This window comes from Canis lupus, chromosome 1, assembly GCF_048164855.1.
Source record: "Canis lupus baileyi chromosome 1, mCanLup2.hap1, whole genome shotgun sequence".
NCBI classification, from domain to species: Eukaryota; Metazoa; Chordata; class Mammalia; order Carnivora; family Canidae; genus Canis; species Canis lupus.
The window spans coordinates 115,650,203-115,674,955 of NC_132838.1; the positions used below are offsets into that span (position 1 = coordinate 115,650,203).

General features: G+C 39.8%; 2 protein-coding genes across 5 annotated transcripts in view; one reads left to right on the top strand and one right to left on the bottom strand.

The window, feature by feature from the left end:
• ZNF573 (zinc finger protein 573) overlaps positions 1–13,791 on the bottom strand; it is a 47,601-nt gene extending 33,810 nt beyond the window's left edge. The window contains 1 exon segment of the mRNA XM_072833941.1: positions 13,474–13,791. The gene's annotated coding sequence lies outside the window, so the exon portion shown is untranslated.
• Positions 13,269–24,753, top strand: part of ZNF383 (zinc finger protein 383) — an 83,283-nt gene continuing 71,798 nt past the window's right edge. For 2 of the 4 annotated variants that reach the window (XM_072833842.1, XM_072833921.1), the window contains exon 1: positions 13,269–13,949. The gene's annotated coding sequence lies outside the window, so the exon portion shown is untranslated. The remainder of the gene's footprint in view (positions 13,950–24,753) is intronic. The other 2 variants (XM_072833673.1, XM_072833764.1) reach the window with 1 other exon arrangement.

Here is a 24,753-nt window from a genome sequence, read left to right on the forward strand (position 1 = left end):
TATACTGTATACCGGAAACTAATATACAGATGCTTCTCAACATAAACCCATCATAAGCTGAAAATATCATAAATCAAAAATGTATTTAATACACCTACCTACTGAACATTGCAGTTAGCCTAGCCTAACTTAAACATGCTCAGAACAGTTACACTAGCTCACAGTTAAGCAAAATCATCTAACACAAAACCTACATTATAATAAAATGTTAAATATTACATATAATTTATTGAATACTGTACTAAAAGTGAAAAACAGAATGGTTGGGACTCCTGGGTGGCCCAGTTGGTTAAGTGCCAGCTTTCAGCTCAGGTCATGATTTCAGAGTCTTGGGATAGAGCCCTGAGTAGGGCTCCCTGTTCAGTGGGGAGTCTGCTTCTCCCTCTCCCTCTGCCTCCTCATCTCTGCTCACATTCTATCTCTCTCTCAAATAAATAAATAAAATCTTAAAAAAAAAGAAGGAAAGAAAGAAAGACAAAATGTTTGTATGGGTATTGCTTTCATGCCATCATAAAGTCAATTAATTAAGTTGGGAACCATTTGTAAGTTATATGTCAATTATGTCTCAGTTTAAAAAATTGAATCCTGGGACACCTGGGTAGCTCAGGGGTTGGGCGGCTGCCTTCAGCTCAGGTCGTGATCTTGGGGTCCGGGATCGAGTCCTGCATCAGGCTCCCTGCGAGGAGCCTGCTTCTCCCTCTGCCTATGTCTCTGCCACTCTGTCTCTCATGAATAAATAAATATTTTTTATTTAAATATTTAACCGGGTAAGCGGTATCTTTGGGGTAAATCCCCAACAGTGCAATTGCTGGGTCGTAGGGCAGGTCTATTTTTAACTCTTTGAAGAACCTCCACACAGTTTTCCAGAGTGGCTGCACCATTTCACATTCCCACCAACAGTGTAAGAGGGTTCCCTTTTCTCTGCATCCTCTCCAACATTTGTGGTTTCCTGCCTTGTTAATTTTCCCCACTCTCACTGGTGTGAGGTGGTATCTCATTGTGGTTTTGATTTGTATTTCCCTGATGGCAAGTGATGCAGAGCATTTTCTCATGTGCATGTTGGCCAACCTGAACAGGCCAATAACCAGGGAGGAAATTGAAGCAGTCATCAAAAACCTCCCAAGACACAAAAGTCCTGGGCCAGATGGCTTCCCAGAGGAATTCTATCAAACGTTTAAAGAAGAAACCATACCTATTCTACTAAAGCTGTTTGGAAAGATAGAAAGAGATGGAGTACTTCCAAATTCGTTCTATGAGGCCAGCATCACCTTAATTCCAAAACCAGACAAAGACCCCACCAAAAAGGAGAATTACAGACCAATATCCCTGATGAACATGGATGCAAAAATTCTCAACAAGATTCTAGCCAATAGGATCCAACAGTACATTAAGAAAATTATTCACCATGACCAAGTAGGATTTATCCCCGGGACACAAGGCTGGTTCAACACCCGTAAAACAATCAATGTGATTCATCATATCAGCAAGAGAAAAACCAAGAACCATATGATCCTCTCATTAGATGCGGAGAAAGCATTTGACAAAACACAGCATCCATTCCTGATCAAAACTCTTCAGAGTGTAGGGATAGAGGGAACATTCCTCAACATCTTAAAAGCCATCTACGAAAAGCCCACAGCAAATATCATTCTCAATGGGGAAGCACTGGGAGCCTTTCCCCTAAGATCAGGAACAAGACAGGGATGTCCACTCTCACCACTGCTATTCAACATAGTACTAGAAGTCCTAGCCTCAGCAATCAGACAACAAAAAGACATTAAAGGCATTCAAATTGGCAAAGAAGAAGTCAAACTCTCCCTCTTCGCCGATGACATGATACTCTACATAGAAAACCCAAAAGCCTCCACCCCAAGATTGCTAGAACTCATACAGCAATTTGGTAGCGTGGCAGGATACAAAATCAATGCCCAGAAATCAGTGGTATTTCTATACACTAACAATGAGACTGAAGAAGGAGAAATTAGGAGTCAATCCCATTTACAATTGCACCCAAAAGCATAAGATACCTAGGAATAAACCTAACCAAAGAGGTAAAGGATCTATACCCTAAAAACTATAGAACACTTCTGGAAGAAATTGAGGAAGACACAAAGAGATGGAAAAATATTCCATGCTCATGGATTGGCAGAATTAATATTGTGAAAATGTCAATGTTACCCAGGGCAATTTACACGTTTAATGCAATCCCTATCAAAATACCGTGGACTTTCTTCAGAGAGTTAGAACAAATTATTTTAAGATTTGTGTGGAATCATGGGATCCCTGGGTGGCTCAGCGGTTTGGCACCTGCCTTCGGCCCAGGGTGTGATCCTGGAGACCCGGGATCGAGTCCCACATCGGGCTCCCTGCATGGAGCCTGCTTCTCCCTCTGCCTGTGTCTCTGCCTCTCTCTCTCTGTCTGTGTCTCTCATGAATAAATAAATAAAATTAAAAAAAAAAAAAGATTTGTGTGGAAGCAGAAAAGACCCCGAATAGCCAGGGGAATTTTAAAAAAGAAAACCATATCTGGGGGCATCACAATGCCAGATTTCAGGTTGTACTACAAAGCTGTGGTCATCAAGACAGTGTGGTACTGGCACAAAAACAGACGCATACATCAATGGAACAGAATAGAGAACCCAGAAGTGGACCCTGAACTTTATGGTCAACTAATATTCGATAAAGGAGGAAAGACTATCCACTGGAAGAAAGACAATCTCTTCAATAAATGGTGCTGGGAAAATTGGACATCCACATGCAGAAGAATGAAACTAGACCACTCTCTTTCACCATACACAAAGATAAACTCAAAATGGATGAAAGATCTAAATGTGAGACAAGATTCCATCAAAATCCTAGAGGAGAACACAGGCAACACCCTTTTTGAACTCGGCCACGGTAACTTCTTGCAAGATACATCCACGAAGGCAAAAGAAACAAAAGCAAAAATGAACTATTGGGATTTCATCAAGATAAGAAGCTTTTGCACAGCAAAGGATGCAGTCAACAAAACTAAAAGACAACCTACAGAATGGGAGAAGATATTTGCAAATGATGTATCAGATAAAGGGCTAGTTTCCAAGATCTATAAAGAACTTATTAAACTCAACACCAAAGAAACAAACAATCCAATCATGAAATGGGCAAAAGACATGAAGAGAAATCTCACAGAGGAAGACAATGTACATTTTAAATATGTGCCATGTACTACATGTCAATAGAGATGTTTTTAAAGACATGGTATTAAAGTATATAATACTATATATACAGTACATATGACAACTGTAACATAGAAGTTAGGGGCTATATATGGGCCCACACCTTGCAAAGTTCTTACATTTTATGTGAACTGGTTCAATATTAACTCTAAATAGACTCTCATAGTTTAGAATATACATATTTTAAGATTTTATTTATTTATTCAAGAGAGACACAGAGAGAGAGAGAGAGAGACAGAGACAGACAGACAGACACAGACACAGGCAGAGGGAGAGGGAGAAGCAGACTCCATTCAGGGAGCCTGATGCAGGACTCAATCCCAGGACTCCAGGATCACGCCCCAGGCCAAAGGCAGGTACTAAAACGCTGAGCCACCCAGGCATCCCAGTTTCCTGTTTTAACAAATATTTTGACTGGTGGCATAGCACTCAACCTTGAGTTATAATTAATCATATTTAGATGTTTAGGTTTGTATGTGTTAGGTTGAATATTTCTAGGGTCTTTTCACAGTTAAAAATAGAACCATTTTTCACTGGTATAGGGAACCAATAATTGATTGGGGTTGTTTTCTGGTAGGAAGTTTCCAGGATAATTAATGAAAACATTTGTATCATATTATTTCAACAAGAAGGGAATACCAACTTCCATATGTCATGGTTTGATATGCAAAAATTGATCGGTCCTCCTTGGGGTTTCTTTTTTTGGGGGGGGGGGGTTTCTTTCTACTGGAGAAAAACAGAGAATCCAGAAACTGGGAAAGAAAAAGAGATCCTGTGAGTACCATGTTTTAGTGTTACTACATAGGAAATCAAATGTTTTGCTTCTCCATTCCATTTTACTTAATATCTCCTAAGATACAAACACACGAAATTGCAAAAGATTAGAAGGATTTTAGGTAAATTGAAACTTTTACCCTAATCCCCAGGAAATGCAGATATTTCCGCAGACAGCTTTCTGGCCAGGTCTCCATTTTGGGGAAGCTGCTCTGCATCTGAGACTGGGCTGCTCAGTCCTGCCCTGAACACATTCCCCTCCTCTCATTCACAGCTTTCAGGACTGAAAAGGACCTACACCATCCATACCACACCTTACTTCCTGGTTTGGGGATAAGGTTAGGATGAATGCATTAGAAAGGGTGTACAGGTTAGAAAAGACATAGAATTGGTCAGGCAGGGTTCAACATTCTGATTCCAGAAAAACTGCTGAAATGCATTACAAAATACATTACATACAAAATGTGAAGTGAGGGAAAATAATGAAGACATGGAAAATATTCCAGAAATACTATCAGAAAAATCAGATTATGAAACCATATTTACACTATACTATTTGTAAAATATATGCATATCTTTTTTAAAAAAAGATTTTATTTATTCATGAGAAACACACACACATACACACACACACACACACACACACACACACACACACACACAGAGGCAGAGACAGAGGCAGAGGGCAAAGCAAGCTCCATGCAGGGGGCCTGATGTGGGAATCGATCCTCGGTCTCTAGGATCATACCCTGGGCTGAAGGGGGCGCTAAACTGCTGAGCCACCCAGGCTGCCCCACGCTGAGCCACTGGGGCTGCCCTGCATATCTCAATAGTAAAAGGCTGATAGACCATCAGGCTTCGGCAAACAGAAAAAGTCCAGAAAGCTATATACACTCATATATTAACAGTACTTGTCTTTTTCTCTTGATTTTTTTTCTTGGAAAGTAATAACTGCCTCCAAAGAGACAGGTTTCTTTGCTGTTTCAATGACATGACATTTGAAGAAATCTCCTTTGACATAGGCATTTCATTAGTACTGATGAATAAAAAAAGAAAGGTGAAGCTCACATGGCTAATCTTGCCAAAGTGTGTGTGTGTGTATGCGTATACATATGTGTACACATGTCTGTGTTCCAGAATATTGTTGGACTGAGTCATAAAATCTCAAAATTTCACCAGGGATCAAATAACTAGATACTGAGAAAACAAAGCTGACAGAAAATGCCTAAAGCAAACTCAAGAAGGTCATGCCTTAATAACCAGTTTTCTTTTTTTTTTTTTTTTTTTTTTTAAGATTTTATTTATTTATTTGAGAGAAAGAGCATGAGCAGGGGACGGTTAACAGAGGGGGAGAAGGAAGGAGTCCCTGCTCAGCAGGGATGGGGCTCTATCCCAGGACCTGGAGATCATGACCTGAGCCAAAGGCAGATGCTTACTGACTGAGCCACCCAGACACCCCCTCAATAACCAGTTCTCAGAGATATTATATTGTTGCATTAGACTTTCACCTAAAACTTACATTTTTTTGAGTTAAAATAGACATGTAACATTATATTAGTTTCAGGTATATATAGCATGATTTAGTATTTGTATATATTGCAAAATGATGACCACAGTTAAGTCTAGTTAATAACCATCATCATACATAGTTTCATTTTTTCTTGTGATAAGAACTTATAGACTTACTTTCTTACTAACTTTCAAATATACAATACAGTACAGCATTATTACAGCATTATTATTACAATACAGTATTAGTAACCATAGCCACCATGCTGGACATTACATACCCACGATTCATTTGTAACTGAAAGTTTATACTTTTTGCCTACCTTCATACATTTCACCTACTCCCCACCCACCATCTCTGGCAACCACCAATCTTTTCTCTGCCTCTGAGTCCAATTTTGTTTTGTTTTGTTTTGTTTTGTTTTGAGGGGGTGGAGAATTAGATTCCTCAAAAAAGTGCAATCATACAGTATTGCTACTTGTCTTTCTCTGACTTTTTAGGGTAACATCCATCCATGTGGTTGCAAATAGCAAAATCTTCTTTTTAATGGCTGAATAATTTTCCCCTTTGTATGTATCACATTATTTATTTTTCTTTTGATCGTGATGAGAACTTAAGTATATGAAGTTAATGATTCAATGGCCAGGTCTTAAATTAAAATGCATATGCATATGAACATTTGTTGTTTTAAGTGGAAGTTGTTTTCCAAAATGTGTAAAGTTAAAAAAAAAAATGTGTAAAGTTCATTCCTTTAGTGTTTAGTTGGTGTTGGAGAAGTACATTAAATTTGGATTGTTTTGTTAAAAGTTTCTTGTTTTCTTCAGCTACCAGTAATACGATGTTCTCTGATTTTTATGTATGCTCACTGCTGGATTATAACCTAAAATATGAGTAAAGTCTCTGAGAATAGTCTTAAATATATTAATGTTGGTCTCACCGCTATACCCTTTTGCAAGTTTTCTTCAGGAACTATTTCCTATTATGTTAAGTCACATCCTCCAGGAAGGTGCTAAATTATTCTATTAGTTTGACTTAGCATCTAACATCAGGAGAATAAAACAGACAATGTAGGAGTTACCATGTGATCCATGGTAACTACCCTTAGGTATATACCCAAAAATAGAAAATACACATTCACCAAAACAAACACAAAAACACTCATATACAAATGTTTGTATTTATAACAGCCAAAAAGTAGAAGAAACCCAAATGTCCATAAACCGATAAAGAAAACGTATGCATATGCATGCAAGGGTATATTATGCAGCCATAAAAATGAGGATTATTTTGATACAAGTTACAACATGGATGAATCTTTAAGACATTAGGCTAAGGGCCGCCCGGGTGGCTCAGCGGTTTAGCGCCACCTTCGGACCAGGGCCTCATCCTGGGCACACCTGATCAAGTCCTACATGGGGCTCCCTGCATGGAGCCTGCTTCTCCCTTTGCCTGTGTCTCTGCCTCTGTGTGTGTGTGTGTGTGTGTGTGTGTGTGTGTGTGTGTCTCAGTCTCTCATGAATAAATATAATCTTTTTTTCAAAAAAAGACATTATGCTAAGTGAAATAAGCTAAGCACAAAAGGACAAATACTGTATGACTCCTCTTCTATGAGATGCTTTGAATAATCAAATTCATAGAGACAGAAAGTAGATGCCAGGGACTGGGGGGAGAAGGGGATGGGAAGTGTTTAATAGGTAGAGTTTCAGTTGGGAAAGATGAAGAAGTTCTGAAGATCAATGGTAGTGATGGTAGCAGAACAATGTAGATACACTTAATGCTACAGAACTATACACTTAAAAATGATTAACATGTTGGGGCACCTGGGTGACTCAGTTTGGTTAAATGTCTAACTCTTGATTTTGGCTCAAGTCATGATCTCAGGATTGTGAGATGAAGCCCCAGTGTGGAACCTGCTTAAGATTCTCTCCCCACTCCCTAAAAAAATAAAGGTTAAAATGTCAACTTTGTGGATCCCTGGGTGGCTCAGTGGTTTAACGCCTGCCTTTGGCCTGGGGCGTGATCCTGGAATCCCGGGATGGAGTCCCAAATCGGGTTCCCTGCGTGGAGCCTGCTTCTCCCTCTGCCTGTCTCTGCCTCTCTCTCTCTCTCTCTCTCTCTCTCTCTCTCTGTGTCTCTTAAGAATAAATAAGTAAAATCTTTAAAAAAATAAAATATCAAATTTTGTTATATATACTTCACCACATAAAAAAACAAATGAAGTACTTATACATAATTAATAGTGGTGCATTAACAGTGGTACTGGTTATACAAACCTATGACTACTACATTAAAAACTATGGGATCCCTGGGTGGCTCAGTGGTTTAGCACCTGCCTTCAGCCCAGGGCGTGGTCCTGGGGTCCCAGGATCAAGTCCCACATTGGGCTCCCTGCATGGAGCCTGCTTCTCCCTTTGCCTGTGTCTCTGCCTCTCTATGTGTCACTCATTAATAAATAAAATCTTAAAAAAATAAAAAGAAACAAAAACTACTGAATTATACACTTTAAAAAGGTGTGTTTTAGGGACACCTAGGTGGCTTAGTGGTTGAGCATCTGCCTTTGACTCAGGGAGTGATCCTGGGATCCAGGATCAAGTCCCACATGGGGCTCCCTGTGAGGAGCCTGCGTCTCCCTCTGCCTGTGTCTCTGCTTCTCTCTCTATATCCGTCTCTCATGAATAAATAAATAAATCTTTTAAAAAATAAATAAAAAGGTGTGTTTTATAGTAAAGAATTATATGAATTTAAAAAAGTAAAAATTTACACATATATTCCTTACCATCATAGTGCTTTTTTAGGTCAGCATAATTTGATAGTAAGCTGCCAGTGGTGGCTACCGTCAGAATAACATCACTGCCTTATAAAATCCCAAACTGCATTATCTGAATCTTAAATTAAATGCATATGCATTTAGTGGCCTCTGATGCATTTATTCCCATTTGATGTTCACCTTACTTACTAAAAGAAACATAAAACTAGCAACCACATCACTTGAGTCTTTTTATCAACCCAAATACTAAGATTGCATGGTTAGGCATATCATAAGGACTTTGGAAGAGTCTGATTGTTTTATCTCAAATTCTACTCTTTAGAGTTTACGTTAATATCTACATAAAAATCTAACAGTAACATTAATTAATTTGGTTCTACTATATGATGGCATATATACCATTATTAATCATGATATTGGTTCAGGCAAATAAATATATAATGCAAGAATGGTATCCTATTGAATTTAAGACAAAATCTATATTCAGATTTTCTAAATGTGGAAATATTCTTAGAGTCTATGAGATTTAACTGCCTTGGTTTTTCATCAGTAAAATCCAGAGAATGAAGATCACCTACTAAATATGAATATTTGGAGAAAGATAATCTCTATAAAAATTTAATATTGGGACGCCTGGGTGGCTCAGCAGTTTGAGTGCTGCCTTCGGCCCAGGGTGATCCTGGAGTCCCAGGATCGAGTCCTACATCGGGCTCTCCGTATGGAGCCTGCTTCTCTCTCTGCCTATGTCTCTGCCTCCCTCTGTCTCTCCTGAATGAGTAAAATCTTAAAAAAAAAAAACAAAAAACAACTTAATATTATGCTGTAATACTATATTAATGTTAGCTGTTTAAAGAACATTTCATGTTCTTTGATTATTACAAAAGAAATAATTCTAAAATCTCCTTTTTAGAGTAAAGTTATACTTCTCAGCTCTGCTCTTATAACACTCGTAAAAAAAATTGAGGACCTTGGTTGGAGAATGCATTTTTTATTAATAAAATACTAAGAATATCTAGGAAAGTGGAGGAGGAAATTTGCCTTTCTGCCAACTGTAGCAGCAAGAAAAGAGACTTTTTTGAATCATAATTTGCTCAAGGAACCTAAACTAATCAGGAGTCTCATAAAGTGAGACATTAAAACATTAATAAAAGGCTCAATACCTTTAATCTGTGAAAGAAATGTGAATAAATAAAATCATTATTAGTTATTTTCTCTTATTACAATACATACTTGGAAATGTTATTTGGAAGACACTAAAATAATTAATTAGGGACACCTGAGTGGTTCGGTGGTTGAGCATCTGCCTTTGGCTCAGGGTGTGATCCCAGGGTCTGGGATGGAGTCCTACACTGGGCTCCTTGTGGGAAGCCTGCTTCTCAGTCTTCTTGTGTCTGTCTCTGCCTGTCTCTCTCTCTGTGTGTCTCATGAATAAATAATGAATAAATAAATTTAGTTTTTTTCTCTCCCTCCCTCCCCTCGGTCCCCTCACTCCCCAAATAAAATCTTAAAAAAAAAAAATCAGTTATTACTGTGAAGTTTTGTAAAACCAATCTTAAATCTCTTTTTAAAAATCTAGGGACCCCTGGGTGGCGCAGCGGTTTGGCGCCTGCCTTTGGCCCAGGGCGCGATCCTGGAGACCCGGTATTGAATCCCACGGCGGGCTCCTGGTACATGGAGCCTGCTTCTCCTCCTGCCTGTGTCTCTGCCTCTCTCTCTGTGTGTGACTAACATAAATAAATACAAATTTAAAAAAAATAAAAATAAAAATCTAACTCTGGGGGCACCTGGCTAGCTCAGTTGGTAGAGCATGCCACTGTTTTTTTTGTTTTGTTTTGTTTTTTAAGAGAGAGAAGAGAGAAAAAAGAGAGCAGGAACTCAGGGAGGGGCATAGGGAAAGGAGAGAGAATCCCAAACAGACTCCACATTCAGAGTGGAACCCCACACAGGGTTCTGTTTCATGACCCTGAGATCATGACCTGAGCTGAAATCAAGAGTCCAGTGCTTAACTCACTGAGCCACCCAAGCACCCCAAGCTTGTGACTCTTGATCTCAGGTTTGTGAATTTGAACCCCATGTTGGGTATAAGAGATTTCTTAAAAACAAAAAAAAAAATCTTTAAAGAAAAATCTTAACTCTGAAAGACTATCTTATTTGATACTTGCGCCCTGGTAACTAATTTAATTAATGGGTTATTTCTATTACCTAAAAAGTATAAATATCTAGAAAGGCTTTTTTTTCTTCTTTCCTTAAAGATTTTATTTATTTATTCATGACACACACACACAGAGGCAGAAACATAGGCAAAGGGAGACGCAAGCTCCACGCAGGGAGCCCGATGTGGGACTTGATCCCAGGACCACAGGATCATGCCCTGAGCCAAAGGCAGATGCTGAGACACCCAGACATCCTTGGAAAGTTTTTCAAACCAGAAATTGTCACTTCTGTCTTCTACTCACATGCACATATAATAAGACTCATGGACTCTTTGCAAACTCAGATTGTTAATTCTTTTTGGTTTGACTCTTATACTTAACTAATATGATCATACTCTTCAAAATAAAACAATACTTATATACTAAATGGAAAAAATATGAATAGCATATCTCTGGGTGGTGGGAATAAGAGTATTTTATATTTCTTCATCAGATGTTCCCTAGGATAATGTATGTTTTACAACAAGCCTTCATTAATGGCATCACCAGAATATAAGATATTTCGAAATATTTCAATGACATTTCAACATATGACAAATGTATTTTAAAATATCATAGAGGGGCACCTATGTGGCTCAGTCAGTTGAGCAACCAACTCTAGATTGTAGCTCGGTGATCTTAAGTGGTGAAATTGAGCCCTGTGTAGGGCTCTGCCTGCAGTGGGGAGCCTGCTTGTGATTCTTTCTCTCCTCTCCCTCTGCTCCTCTCCTGCTCTCTCCCTCTGTCTCTTTCAAGAAATAAAACCTTTTATTTATTTATTCATGAGAGACATAGAAAGAGAGGCAGAGACAAAGGCAGAGGGAGAAGCGGGCTCCCTGCAGTGAGCTTGATGCAGGACTCAATCCCAGGATCCCAGATCACTACCTGAGCCAAAGGCAGACACTCAAACACTGAGCCACCCAAGTGTCCCTCAATAAATAAAATATTTTTAAAAATCATAGAGAAAAAACAACAGTTTTTTCATTCTTGTATTTATAACATCTGAACCCTATGCATGTCATGGGAAAGTATTACAAAGGAAACAAATTATACCTACAGTCCTTGCATATCCTTTGGTTGTATCTCCCCAACACAAACACTTTCATTACCAAGATTCTACTGAAAACAAACACAATACAGTTAAATGGCACTTGTAAATTGCATCAGAGAATGTAATAAAGGTAGAGAGTGTTTGATACACAATAGATGCTTGATGAATGTGGCTACATCACCACCCTACCTTAGTGAACAATTAAAATATTAAATATTAAGTATTACTTTATGATGCACTCCTTGCAAAACTTCTCACACTAATACCTTTTTGAGTGGGATTCATATATAATTCATATATAATTTAAATTTTCCCAGGGAATACGGTTGATAAATATGAATATTGCTTAACATTATAGAGTGTAGGGCAGCCAGGGGTGGGGGGGTGGGGGGGTGGCTCAGCGGTTTAGCGCCACCTTCAGCCCAGGGCATGATCCTTGGAGACCCGGGATAGAGTCCCACGTGGGGCTTCCTGGATGGAGGCTGCTTCTCCCTCTGCCTGTGCGTCTGCCTCTCTCTCCTTGTGTCTCTCATGAATAAATAAATAAATAAAATATTTTTAAAAACATTATAGAGTATATATTTTCCTTAAGTCTAATTCTGTATAAACATAATCTTTTTTCAAAGATTCATTTATTTTAGAGAAAGAGCATGCGCATGAGTGGGGGAGAGATAAACGGAGAGGGAAAAGAAGGGAATCTCAAGCCCACATACTCCAGAGTGTTGAGCTGGACTAGGGGCTCCATCTTACCACTCCTAGATCATGACCTGAGCCAAAACCAAGAGTGGGAGGCTTAACCCATTGAGCTACCCAGGCACCCCTATATAAATATGATATCAACAGCTACATCATATTCAACCATATGGGTTCATCATTAAACATTTCCATAATCCTGAACAAAATGTTTCACATCATCAGAAGCAGGAAAATTGTCCTTGATTCTAACCCCCCCCAAAAAAAAATCTGAATACTGGGGGGTTCTGTTTACAATAACAATACACAGGAGGATGTGAATGATCACAGAATGAACATGAGAATGTTAATGAGGTTTTACTTCAATATCACCCAATATCCACTGGGAAGAAAGCAGATCATGATTGGGACATTTCAGAAAAAGGAAAGAATGTCCTAAAACCAATAATTTTATGGGGGTGGGGGGACTAGCCCAAACAGTGATTTTTTTTTTTTTTTTTTTTTTTGGACACAACAATTCTTTCCTCCAATTCTTTCCTCCTCATCGGGGTCCTTCTTTTGGGAGAATGGCAGGAGGCAGTAGGGAGTCACAGGATGCCAGGAGCACAGAATGACCTCGTTGTACAACATTCTCTACGTCCATGCCCGCCCTGCTCACACACACAGATGGAAATGGGACAGCGTGTCATCTGTGTAAAGTTTACAGGAAGTTCCTGATCTCTGGGAACGCCGTGGTTCCGAGACACGTGGCTGCCCCTCAGAGCTCCCATGTAAAGGATTTCCAAGGCGTTCCCGACCTCCAACTTCGTTCTTATGGCCATTCCTCTATGGCAGCCACAAGCAGCTGTGAGGAGAGAAGCGGAAGGAAGCGGCCGGGAACCCAGAGCCGTGGGACGAGGACACAACAGAGCCACAACAATCGCCGCACAGGTAAAAAGCACGCAACCAAATCCACGGCGCAACACGTGCACAGCCACGCACGTGCCTCACCCTCACTTCACAATCGCACCTGCTGTAACGGAGGCACCGCTGGGCGCGCGTGCGCAGACAGGAGCACACGCGCTCGCTCGCTCGCCCCCTCGCCATCTGCCCCTGCGGACCCACAGCACCCTCCTCCGCGGTTCCGGTCACGGTTAACAACTGGCCGCCCCTACCGCGGGCTTCCACGCTTTAAAGCCTGCCTCCCCCAACCCAGGTTAACTTGGTTGTCCAGAGCCCAGCCTGTCGACACCCCGCGCCGCTTACATCCCGAGATGAGCTCAACTCACCGAGCGCACAGCGAGAGAACCGCGCGAAAAAATGGAAAGGAAACCAAAGAGCCGCTGGGCCCGCTGCCCTCTGGGAAATGTTGGAGCCGGCCTGTCCGTGGCCGCGGTGGCTTGTGGGGAAAGCAGCCCGAATCCCAGAAGCCTCACGGAAGCGCTAGGTCGCGCCCGGACCGCCCAGCGCGGGCCCCGTGGGGAGATTGTCTGAGGAGTGCGCCACCCGAGGGCTGGTAACGCCCGCAGGGAAACAGAAGACGGCGCGGTCAGGCTAGAAGGCAGGCAAGGGCACTCCGGAGCTGGCGGCCGTCGGCAGCCGCGGGCCTGAGGGTGCAGAGCCGCAAGGTAGGCTCCGTAGAGCGGCCCCAGGGCCGTGCGGGGACTCCGTGCGGTGTCCCCTAAGTAGCGGCAGCCTGGTGGTCACACACGGGAAAGAACCTCTAGGTACTACTCTTCATGTGTACCAGCTGCATTTAATAGTGGTGAGTACGAGTGAGGTAATTTTAATACTTAACGTTCAGATATAGTCAACGCCAACTGAATAATGTAAAAGTGATCTGGTGATAATCTCCTTTTGTTTCGTAATATTGGTTTACGAAGAGTTTTTCCAAGGACAAACATTATATGGTCTCATTCATTTGGGGAATATAAAAATTAGTGAAAGGGAATAAAGAGAAAGGAGAGAAAATGAGTGGAAATATCAGTGAGGGTGACAAAACATGAGAGACACCTAACTCTGGGAAATGAACAAGGGGTAGTGGAAGGGGAAGTGGGGGGGGATGGGGTGACTGGGTGATGGGCACTGAGGGGGGCACTTGGCGGAATGAGCACTGGGTGTTATGCTATATGTTGGCAAATTGAACTCCAATTAAAAATAAAGAAAAATATATAAATAAAGGAGAATATGTGAGAGATAGAGATTTCTATGATGATCATCTCTGACAAATTCTACCCTGATTCTTCCTGAAATTCGGTTAATGTACCTTCACAAAATATGTATTTATTATCCCAATTTGCCTAAGCCAATGTAAATTGTGGTTTCTATCGCTTGAAGATAGGTACGTTGGATATATTTGTGTCTTTTTTAGAAAATCATCAACTTGGTAACAATAATAAAAATAAAATGAACTTTAATCCCCCCAAGAAAACAAAACAAAACGAAGAGCTTTTCCAAGCATAACCAAAGAGAAATGTTATATAAATATTAAGATTTGACTGGATGCTCATTTGTCAGACCCCAACTTAGTTCTCCTTCAGTATTGTGTGTTGGGTGTTCTCCTTTGCCTCTCCATGTAAAAATTTGCTATCAGTCTGTCGATATCCAAAAATAACTTGCAAGGATTTTGTTTAATGTTTTTATGACGAAAGGGTGTTGAATTTTGTCAGATAATTTTCTGATCAATTGAGATAGTCGTGGGTTTTTGTTTTTTTTTTTCTTTCAGCTCTAACCCTGTTTTTATACAAGAATCATGTTGATGTAGAGCAAGTGTAGAGGTGGGGAAGAATTTTAGGTCTTAGTCTCTCGGTTTGCTGGTGACCCTGAGCTGTGATCTGCACAAGTTCTCCGATCCTTTCCTCCCTCAACCAGTTAGGTGACACAGGAGGACTAGAGGGGCTGGGTATTTCCTTTTCTTCACATTGGTTGGTCCCTGGTGTGGGACCCAAGAAATTCAGAAAATGTCCCCCACCCCGGGCTCTAGATGAATAACAACTGCGGCCTCTAGCCCAAGTCAGTTCCAAGAAAAACCTCAGAGCATGCCCTTAATGGAAAGTTCCATATCAGAATGAAGAACTAAGAGCTTGAGAAACTCCCTGACCCTTACTGGAAATCCCCTAGACCAGCCCATAAAAATCCAGCTGTGACCCACCTCGGGGATCCAAGTCCCTGTTCCGCTGTGACAGGTATACTTGGACCCAAGCTCGAGCTTGTTAACAAACCCTCATGAGCTTGCATCGGTGTCGGCTCCTTGGTGGTGGTTTCTGGGATTCGCAATATTGGGCACAACATTGGTAAATTAGTTCCCCTTGAGGGCAGGTGAGCAACAGAATACCTAAATATTTCAAAAAGGTTAGTTTCCCCTCCCTCTGCTGGGGGAATCTCCTCTGATCTTTATCCTGAGAAAGTGATGGTGTTCTTAGAGGTCAAACTCAAGAAAGTGGGGGCCGGTAAGAGTTTTTAAGTCTGAAGCTGGTCCACACTGTTTTCTAACAGTTTCTAACAACTCATCAATTCCTACCAGTCCCTGGCTCTAGCAGCTTCTTCTTCAGGTTATCTGTGTTTCTCTTTCCCTTTTCTCCAGTTCTCAAGATCATTTGTCTGCCCAGGGACCTCAATTCTCTGTGGGAAATAAGAATTACAAATTTTCAGTTTGCTTAGCTCTTTTCTTGCTATGACAATAGTAGTGATCACTTACAGGCTCTTTCCATTTTGGAGCAAAAAAGCAGAAGTCCTTCTGATTTTTTAATAGTAGCTTCTTTGATGTGTAGTATACATACCTAAAAGCACATATAGTCTAAGTACCCCTGGATGGATTTTCAGAAACTGAATACATTCATTTATTTAACTAATATCCAGGTCAAGAAAGGATATTACCAGCATCCCAAAATATGTCTTCATGCTCTCTTCTGTTTTCTTTTTCATTCTACAAGAATGATCACTATCCAAATTTCTAACAGCAAAGATTGGTTTGGCAATCTTTTTATATCAATGCAATTACACAGTATATACTCTTTTTTAAGTTATTTATTTATTCATGAGAGACAGAGAGAGAGGCAGAGACACAGGCAGAGGGAGAAGCAGGCTCCATGCAGGGAGCCTGACATGGGACGCGGGACCCGATCCCGGATCTCCAGGATTACGCCCTGAGCCAAAGGCAGGCACTAAACCACTGAGCCACCGGGGCCGCCCCACAGTATATACTCTTATGTCTGAATTCTCTTGCTCAGCATTGTGTGATTCACCCGTTGCATGTTGTTGCATGTAGTTCTAGGTTATTTATTGATGCAGGAAATGTTGGGGTTTGGAGCTGACAGCCAAGAAAGAATTCTTGAGACCTCTTCAGTATAAAAAGGTGGTTTTATTAAAGCATGGGAACAGGACCCATGGGCAGAAAGACTTGCACTGGAGTTGTGAGGAGTGACTGATTATATACTTTCAAGTTGGCGGGTGGTTAGGGAGAGCATAAGTCTCTAAGGAATTTTGGAAGCAAGATTCTCAGAACCTTGAGGAGGCTAGCTATTGCTAGGAAAAGGTACCTTATTACTGTCTAGTAAAACCTTAGTCATGAAACCCTTCAGATGTATATTAGTGGGCCATATGCTTGGGGGATGATTGCCAACATATATCTTGGGGGGTAGAGATAAAGGAAGTTTTTAAAGGAATTTTTAAATATTAAATAAGACTTACAGGATCCTGGAGGGTTGAACTAAGATTGTGTTTTTGCCCTTAGCAAAATGTCAACATCCAGATAGTTGAGCTCCTAGAGGAGGGTCACTCTACCTGTTTCAAGGTCTTATCAATGGGCTTTAGGCAGCAAGGAACTTTATTTTTTTTTCTTTTGATTCTCACATCATTTATTCATTTTTGTGTCAAAATATATAACAAGTCACATTTACTTTTCACTTCTGTCAAATGAACAGAGAGAATAAGAAGAGAAAAGATAAGAATGAAAATTGGGTCACTCTCAATCCTGCAGACATTAAAAGGATAATGAAAGGCTTTCATATACAGTTTATATGAATACATTTGAAAATTTATATGAAACAGGCAAATTCCTAGTAATATACAGTAAACCAACTTTGCTGGGGGTTAATAGGCAATGTGAAGAGTCCTACGTAGTAATGAAATTGAATCCATTGCTACAAGCCTTTCCAATAGACAGTTCCAGCTCATGTGACTTCATTCTACCAATGCTTTAAGGAAAAAAACCCACTCATACGGAGTCTCAAGAGAATTGATAAATGTTGGAACTCACTCCAATTTATTTTATGAAGTGACACAAGCATGGATACTTTAACTTTATAAAGACATTCAAGAAAAAAGAAGTTTATAGGTCATCCTCACTGATGAAAATGAATGTACAAAACAAAATAATAAATTAAATCCGAGGTGCCTAAGTGGCTTGGTGGGTTAAGCGTCTGCCTTTGGTTCAGGTCATAATCCCAGGGTCCTAAAATCAAGCCATGTATCAGGCTTTCTGCTCAGGGAGCCTGCTTCTCCCTCTGCCTACTTGTGCTATCTCTTCAAATGAATGAATGAATGAATAATCTTTTTTTAAAAATCCTACAATAGGGGCAGCCCGGGTGGCACAGCAGTTTAGTGCCACCTTCGGCCCAAGGTGTGATCCTGGAGACCCGGGATCGAGTCCTGCATTGGGCTCCCTGCATGGAGCCTGCTTCTCCCTCTGCCTGTGTCTCTGCCTCTCTCTGTGTCTCTCATGAATAAATAAATAAGGTCTTAAAAAAAATCCTACAATATATGAAAAGGATAATATATCATGACTATGTTGGGAATATTGTCAGAATGCAGAGTAGGTTTAACATTTGAAAATCAGCGTAACTTAGCACATTAATGTAATGAAATAGAATCATCTTATATTATCACACAAATAGATGGAGGAAAGACATTTCATAGAATTTATCCTTTCAGCAAAAACAAAAATGGAACTTCCTCAGTCCCATAAAGGTGTGTCTTAAATTCCTAGAGAAAACAGCTCTTAATGGTAAAAGGTCTCCCTTGGTATCTGAGAATGAGACAAAGATACTTGCTATCAAGCTTTCTATTTAATACTGTAATTGAGATTCTTACTAATTCAGTAAGGTAAGAAAAAAAGGTGCAGTGACTTGAAAGAAAAAAAGTATTATCGTTGTGTTCATAGAAAATCCTAAAGAATATATAAATTATCAATCTTTTCTTTCCTCCATCTTTTTTCATTATTTCCCCCAGAAGCCTTTTAAGATATTTTGCCCCTTGGGACATCTGGGTGGCTCAGCAGATGGGTGTCTGCCTTTGGCTCAGGGCATGATCCTGGAGTCCTGGGATCGAGTCCCACAGCGGGCTCCCTGTGGGGAGCTTGCTTCTCCCTGTAGGGAGCCTACTTCTCCCTCTGCCTGTGTCTCTGCCTCTTTCTGTGTCTCTCATGAGTAAATAAATAAAATCTTTTTAAAATAAAAATATAAATAAATTAAATTGTCTAAACTGAAGGAAAGAGAATAAACAGTTTTTAAAAATTAATATTCTCAATTACCTGTAGGATAATATAAAAAAGTTTTGAAGTAATAATAGGTGAAATTTTACAGATCTGTATGAAAATTAATAAGAAATTAAAACACAAATTTATAATTCAGGAATCCCCAAGAAACTCAAGTGGAAAAATATAAAAACCATGCCTAGATTCATCATAGTCAAACTACTGAAAACTAAGGACAAATACAGATTAGCGGGTAATCATCAGGGAAAAAAGTATTTTCCCCCTTTTGAAATGTGAGAAAATATAAGCAAAGAAAGCACACAAAGGGTAGGCGGTTATAAAGTTAGGCTCCAACCTGAAAAGATACCACATTTTCCCCTATGACTCAGGTTTTTCCACTATAGGCTTTAGGAATTTGAGGGGAGAGACAAGGATGCCCACACTCACCACTTTTGTTCAGTATATTAGAAGTCCCAGCCAAAGGAATTAGGGAAAAGAAATAAAAGACATTCAATTGGAAAGGAAGAAATAAAACTATCACTATTTGCAGATGACATGATTATATATAGAAAACCCTAAAGATTTTGGCACAAAAACTTTTAGAATAAATGAATTTAGTAAAGTTGCAGGACACGATATCAATTTATAAAAATCATTTGCATTTCTATACACTATCAGAAAAATTAAGAAAACAATCCCAATTACAATGATATCAAAAAGAATAAAATACCCTAGGAATAGATTTAACCAAGGAAGTGAAAGACCTGTATAGTGAAAACTGTAAGACATTGATTAAAGAAAATGAAAAAGACTCAAATATACAGAATGATATTCCATGTTCTTGGACTAGAAAAATTAATATTAAAATTTCCATACTACCCAAAGCAATCTACAGATTGAGTGCAGTCCTTATCAAAATTCTAATGGTATTTTTCATAGAAATAGAACAAATGATCCTAAAATTTGTAGGGAATCAAAAGACCCCAAATAGCCAAAGCAATCTTAAGAAAAAGAAAACTGGAGGCATCACAGTTCCTAATTCCAAACTATATTACAAACCTATAGTAATCAAACCTGTATATAGTATTGGCATACAAAAAGACATATAGATCAATGGAACAGATTAGAGTCCAGAAATCTACATGTAGGGATCCCTGGGTGGCGCAGCGGTTTAGCGCCTGCCTTTGGCCCAGGGCGTGATCCTGGAGACCCGGGATCGAATCCCATGTCGGGCTCCCGGTGCATGGAGCCTGCTTCTCCCTCTGCCTGTGTCTCTGCCTCTCTCTCTCTCTCTCTCTCTCTCTGACTATCATAAATAAATAAAAATTAAAAAAAAAAAAGAAATCTACATGTAAACGGTCAATTAATTTATAACAAAGGAGCCAAGAATATACAATGGGGAAAGGACAGTCTCTTCAATGAATGGTGTTGAGAAAACTAGGCTTCCCCACAAAAGAATGACACTGGACTACTTTCTTATAATACAATTCTAAAACTCACTCCAAATAACCAAAATAATCTTGGGAAAGAAGAACAAAACTGGAGATATTACACTTCCTGATTTCAAAATATATTTCAAAGCCTTACTAATTAAAACAGTATGGGCTGGTAAAAAGACATATAGACAGACCTTATACATCAAATGATCATAACAGGAAGCCCAGAATTAAATCCACACATATAAGATCAGTTGATCTTCAACAAAGATGGCAAGAATACACAATGGGGAAAGGACAGTCTCCAATAAATTGTGTTAGGAAAAATGGATATCCACATAAGAATGAAATTGGACGTATGTATTACACCATACATATCAACCCAAAATGGATTAAAAACTTAAATTAAGTTCCGAAACTAAAACTAGAAATCATAGAGGAAAAGATTCACAGCATGAATACAATACCAAAAGCATAGGCAACAAAAGCAGAAACAGACCAGTGAGACTGTATCAAATTTAAGTTTCAAGGCACCTGGGTGGCTTAGTGGTTAAATATCTGCTTTCAGCGCAGGTGGGGATCCCAGGGTCCTGGGATTAAGTCCTGCATAAGGCTCCATGCACGGAGCCTGCTTCTCCCTCTCCCTATGTCTCTGTCTCTCTCTCTCTGTCTCTCATGAATAAATAAATAAAATCTTTAAAAAAATAAAAAAAAGTTTACGACAGCAAAAGAAATAATCCACAGAGTGAAAAGCAATCTATGCACTGGAAGAAAATATTTGCAAACCGTATCAGATAAGGAGTTCATCTCTAAGAAAAAAAATATAAGGAAATCCTACAACTTAATAGCAAAACAAAGAAACAAAACCCATCAAATACCTCTATTTAAAAATGGGTTAAGTTTTAAATAAACATTTCTGCAAAGAAGACATAAAAATAGCCAATAGGTATATGAAATCCATGCCAGCAATCTGTTGAGGGTTCCAATTTTTCCACAAACTCATCAACACTATTTTCCTTTTTCTCTTTTTTTTTTTTTCAAGATTTTATTTATTCATGAGAGATACAGAGAGAGAGGGAGAGACATAGGCAGAGGGAGAAGCAGGCTCCCTGTGGGGAGCCTGATGCAGGACTTGATCCCAGTACCCCAGGATCATGACCTGAGCCAAAGGCACATGCCAAACTACTTAACCACCCAGGTGCCACTCCTTTATCTTTCAAATGGATATCCTAATGGTTACAAAGCTGGTATTTCATTGTGATTTTGATTTGCATTTCTCTAATGATGTTGGGCATTTTTCCATGGGCTATTGCCCATTTGTATATTTACTTTAGAGAAATGTCTTCAAATTCTTTGGTTTTAGATTGTGTTGTTTTTTTATTGTTGAGTTGTAAGTGTTCTTTATATATTCTGGACACTAGACTCAGTATCAGAGAGAGGATTTGAAAATATTGTTCCCATTGTCTTTTTATCTTCTTGATCATGTCCTTAGACTCAAAAAAAGTATTCACTTTTAATGAAGTCCAATTTACCTATTTTTTTGTTTGCATGTGCTTTAGATGTTACCTAAGAAACTGCTGCTTAATTGAAGGTTGCAAAGATTTACATCCATCTATTCTAAGCATAGTCATGTTTTTTTTTTTCCCACATACAACTATGTTTCTTTCCAGTGTCCTCCTACCCCCTCAAAACTGATTGCCCCAGACATGTTCTTCAACTTCACTGAGTTGTCCACGGGACCAGGAAAGATTTCTTGGATCATCTTAACCAGGCCTCTGGGTAGGAGGATATTTGTTGAACTTCTGCCATCCATCCTCTCTTAAATATTCCTTAGGTTCTAGACTCAAACTTGCTGGCTTCAGTTTCCATCTCTACCTTTGACTAAGCTCTGTGACTTTGAGTGAACCACTGACCTAGGTCTGTGTTGCTTACAGTGTCATCTGAGTACCTACAGTATCACTATCACTTGAGAGAGAACCTCTAAGAAATTCAGATTCTTAGTCCCCAGCCCACATTTCCTGAATCAGAAACCGGTGGTGGGGCCCAGAAATCTATGTATTAAAAAGTCATCCAGATAATTTGGATATGAGTAGTGAGGACCAATATCAGTTTTCTCAGCTATAACTTTTTAAAATATCCTGGAGAACCCCAAAATAATATGGTTCTTCCTGTGCGCATCCTCTTTATGCCATCTCACAGTTTAAACAGCTTGGGGAGTTCCTTTTGCCCTCAACGTTCACTGTGAAATTTCTGTGTTTCAAGTTTAGTAATTGTAGGCCCTCCTACTGCTGGTGAGGGAATTCTCAACAGGATAAGAAACAGAAAATGTCCTTTCATCTCTATAGCTTCCAGAGCAACATATGATTACCAATGTCAAGAAAGCAACCATGTCCATGTTGTGCCAACAAAACAGTATCAGGAAGCATCTCGCTATGGGAGGTTAATGCTATTTTCCAGTGTGTGTTACCCCTAATCTCTGAACTGCTTCTGACCTTGACCTTCTGCCTTCCCTGCCTCAGGAATAATGGGTCAAATCAGAACTGCATTCTCTCCAGGGTGTGAATACTTGTGAATCTCCTTTGCAAAGCATTAGGATGACTTTAGCACCTCCCCTTCTTGTACCCACAAGAGGTAAAATAAGTTAAAATGATTCTGCTTAGTTTGTGTATAAAGTAGGTAGAGGAGTTCCTGAGCATTAAGATGAACTGATGGTGTTGGGAATCAGCAGTGCTAGCAAAAGATGCTCACTATAGAATGTAGTCATTCTAAGGAAGGCCTGATTGTCAGGAAGAGAAGATAAGCCTCCCAATCCTCAGCTAGCTACTCTAGTTTAAAGCTCTCTCCTGTGTTTATTTTTTTTAATAAAGGTTTTATTTATTCATGAGAGACAAAGAGAGAGAGAGAGAGAGAGAGGCAGAGACACAGGCAGAGGGAGAAGCATGTAGGGAGCCCGATGTGGGACTCCATCTCCAGGATCACGCCCTGGACTGAAGGCGGCACTAAACCGCTGAGCCACCCGGGGCTGACGTGTGTGTGTGTGTGTGTGTGTGTGTGTGTGTGTGTGTGTGTGTGTGTGTTTAAGGATTTTATTTATATATTTGACAGAGAGAGCACAATCAAGGGGAGTGGAAGAGGGAGAAGCAGGTTTCCTGCTGAGCAGGAAGCCAGATGTGGAGCCCTTAGAGAGCATGAGCAGGGTGAGGAGGGGCAGAGGGAAAAGCAGATTCCCCACTGAACAGGGAGCCTGACATGTGGCTTGATGCCGGTACTCCAGGATCATGACCTGAGCCAAAGACAAATGTTTAACTCAGTCACCCAGGCGCCCCTGTATCTCCTGGTTTTAAATACTTAAGAAGAATAAAAATGATTCTGTGGAGTTTCCAGCTTGTCCAAGGAGATAATTTATTCTGCAGTTGGAATGAGTGCTTCTTCCAATGGGAACTGAGTTACAAAGTGGGAAATACAAGGGTTTCCTAAACCAAAGGCAATACCAATCTTTCTGATGCTAAAGCTATATAATCAGAAATACTGTCTACCACCTGATAGTTATATTTAGCACCACAGATTTCAAAGAAAAGGAGTGTCCTTTGGAGAGTGTTATGGACTGAACTGTGTCCCTCTAAAATTCATATGTTGAAGCTCTAACCTGCAAAGTGACTGTTTTTGGCCACAGAGATTTTAGGAGGCCAATAATGGCTAAATGAGGTCATAAGAATGGAGTTCTAACCCAATAGGATTGGTAGGTAGCCTTATAAGAGGAGGAGGGGCAGGATCACTCTTTCTCCATGCACATGCACCAAGGAAACACCATATGAGGACACAATGAGAAGGCAGCCAGGTAGGAAGTGAGCCCTCATCAGAACCCATTAAAGCGGTCACCCTGATTTTGGACCTTCCAGGCTTTAGAACTGTGAGAAAATAAATTTCTATTGTTTAATCCACTCACCCAGTCTATGTTATATTGTTATAGCCGGCAGAGCTAAGACAGAGGAGACTTTGATTAATAGGACCCCATAGAGCTACTACTCTTTCTGTTGACTTCATGGGTCACTAAATGTTGACATGAAGCTTAGATAGGGAAAGACACACAGGTCACAGTATATGAAGAAATGAAGCCAAACCATTTAAGACTGAAGTGTTAATCACTCTTATAGAGGCATAGTTATAATATTAAGATAATAATAATGACGTTAATGATTTATTATTTCTGTGGGATGCAGTAGGGTTATAGGAATGAACAGCCTATTCAGAGAGAAGTATTACAACCACACTATAGTAAAAACCAAAGTATAATTATATAGACTATAATTAAGACCATAAATGATTATACTCATGATGGCCTTTGAAGGACAGCATTGCATGGGGATTAATATAATGTATCTTGTAGCTAAATAACTTGGCTTTGAATCCTCCTGTGCTTACTAGCTTTTTACCTTGGGCAAGTTCCTTTACTTCTCTAGGACTCATGTTCTTCATCTGTGAAATAGGAATAATAATCAGCTCATCTTAAGCATTGTTGTGTGGATTGATTTGTTATAAAGTGCCTAGAATAGGGACTGGTGCATTCAGATGCTTTTTTTATTTTTTATTTTTATTTTAAAATTTTTTTAAAAAGATTTTATTTATTCATTCATGAGAGACAGAGAGAGAGAGAGAGAGGC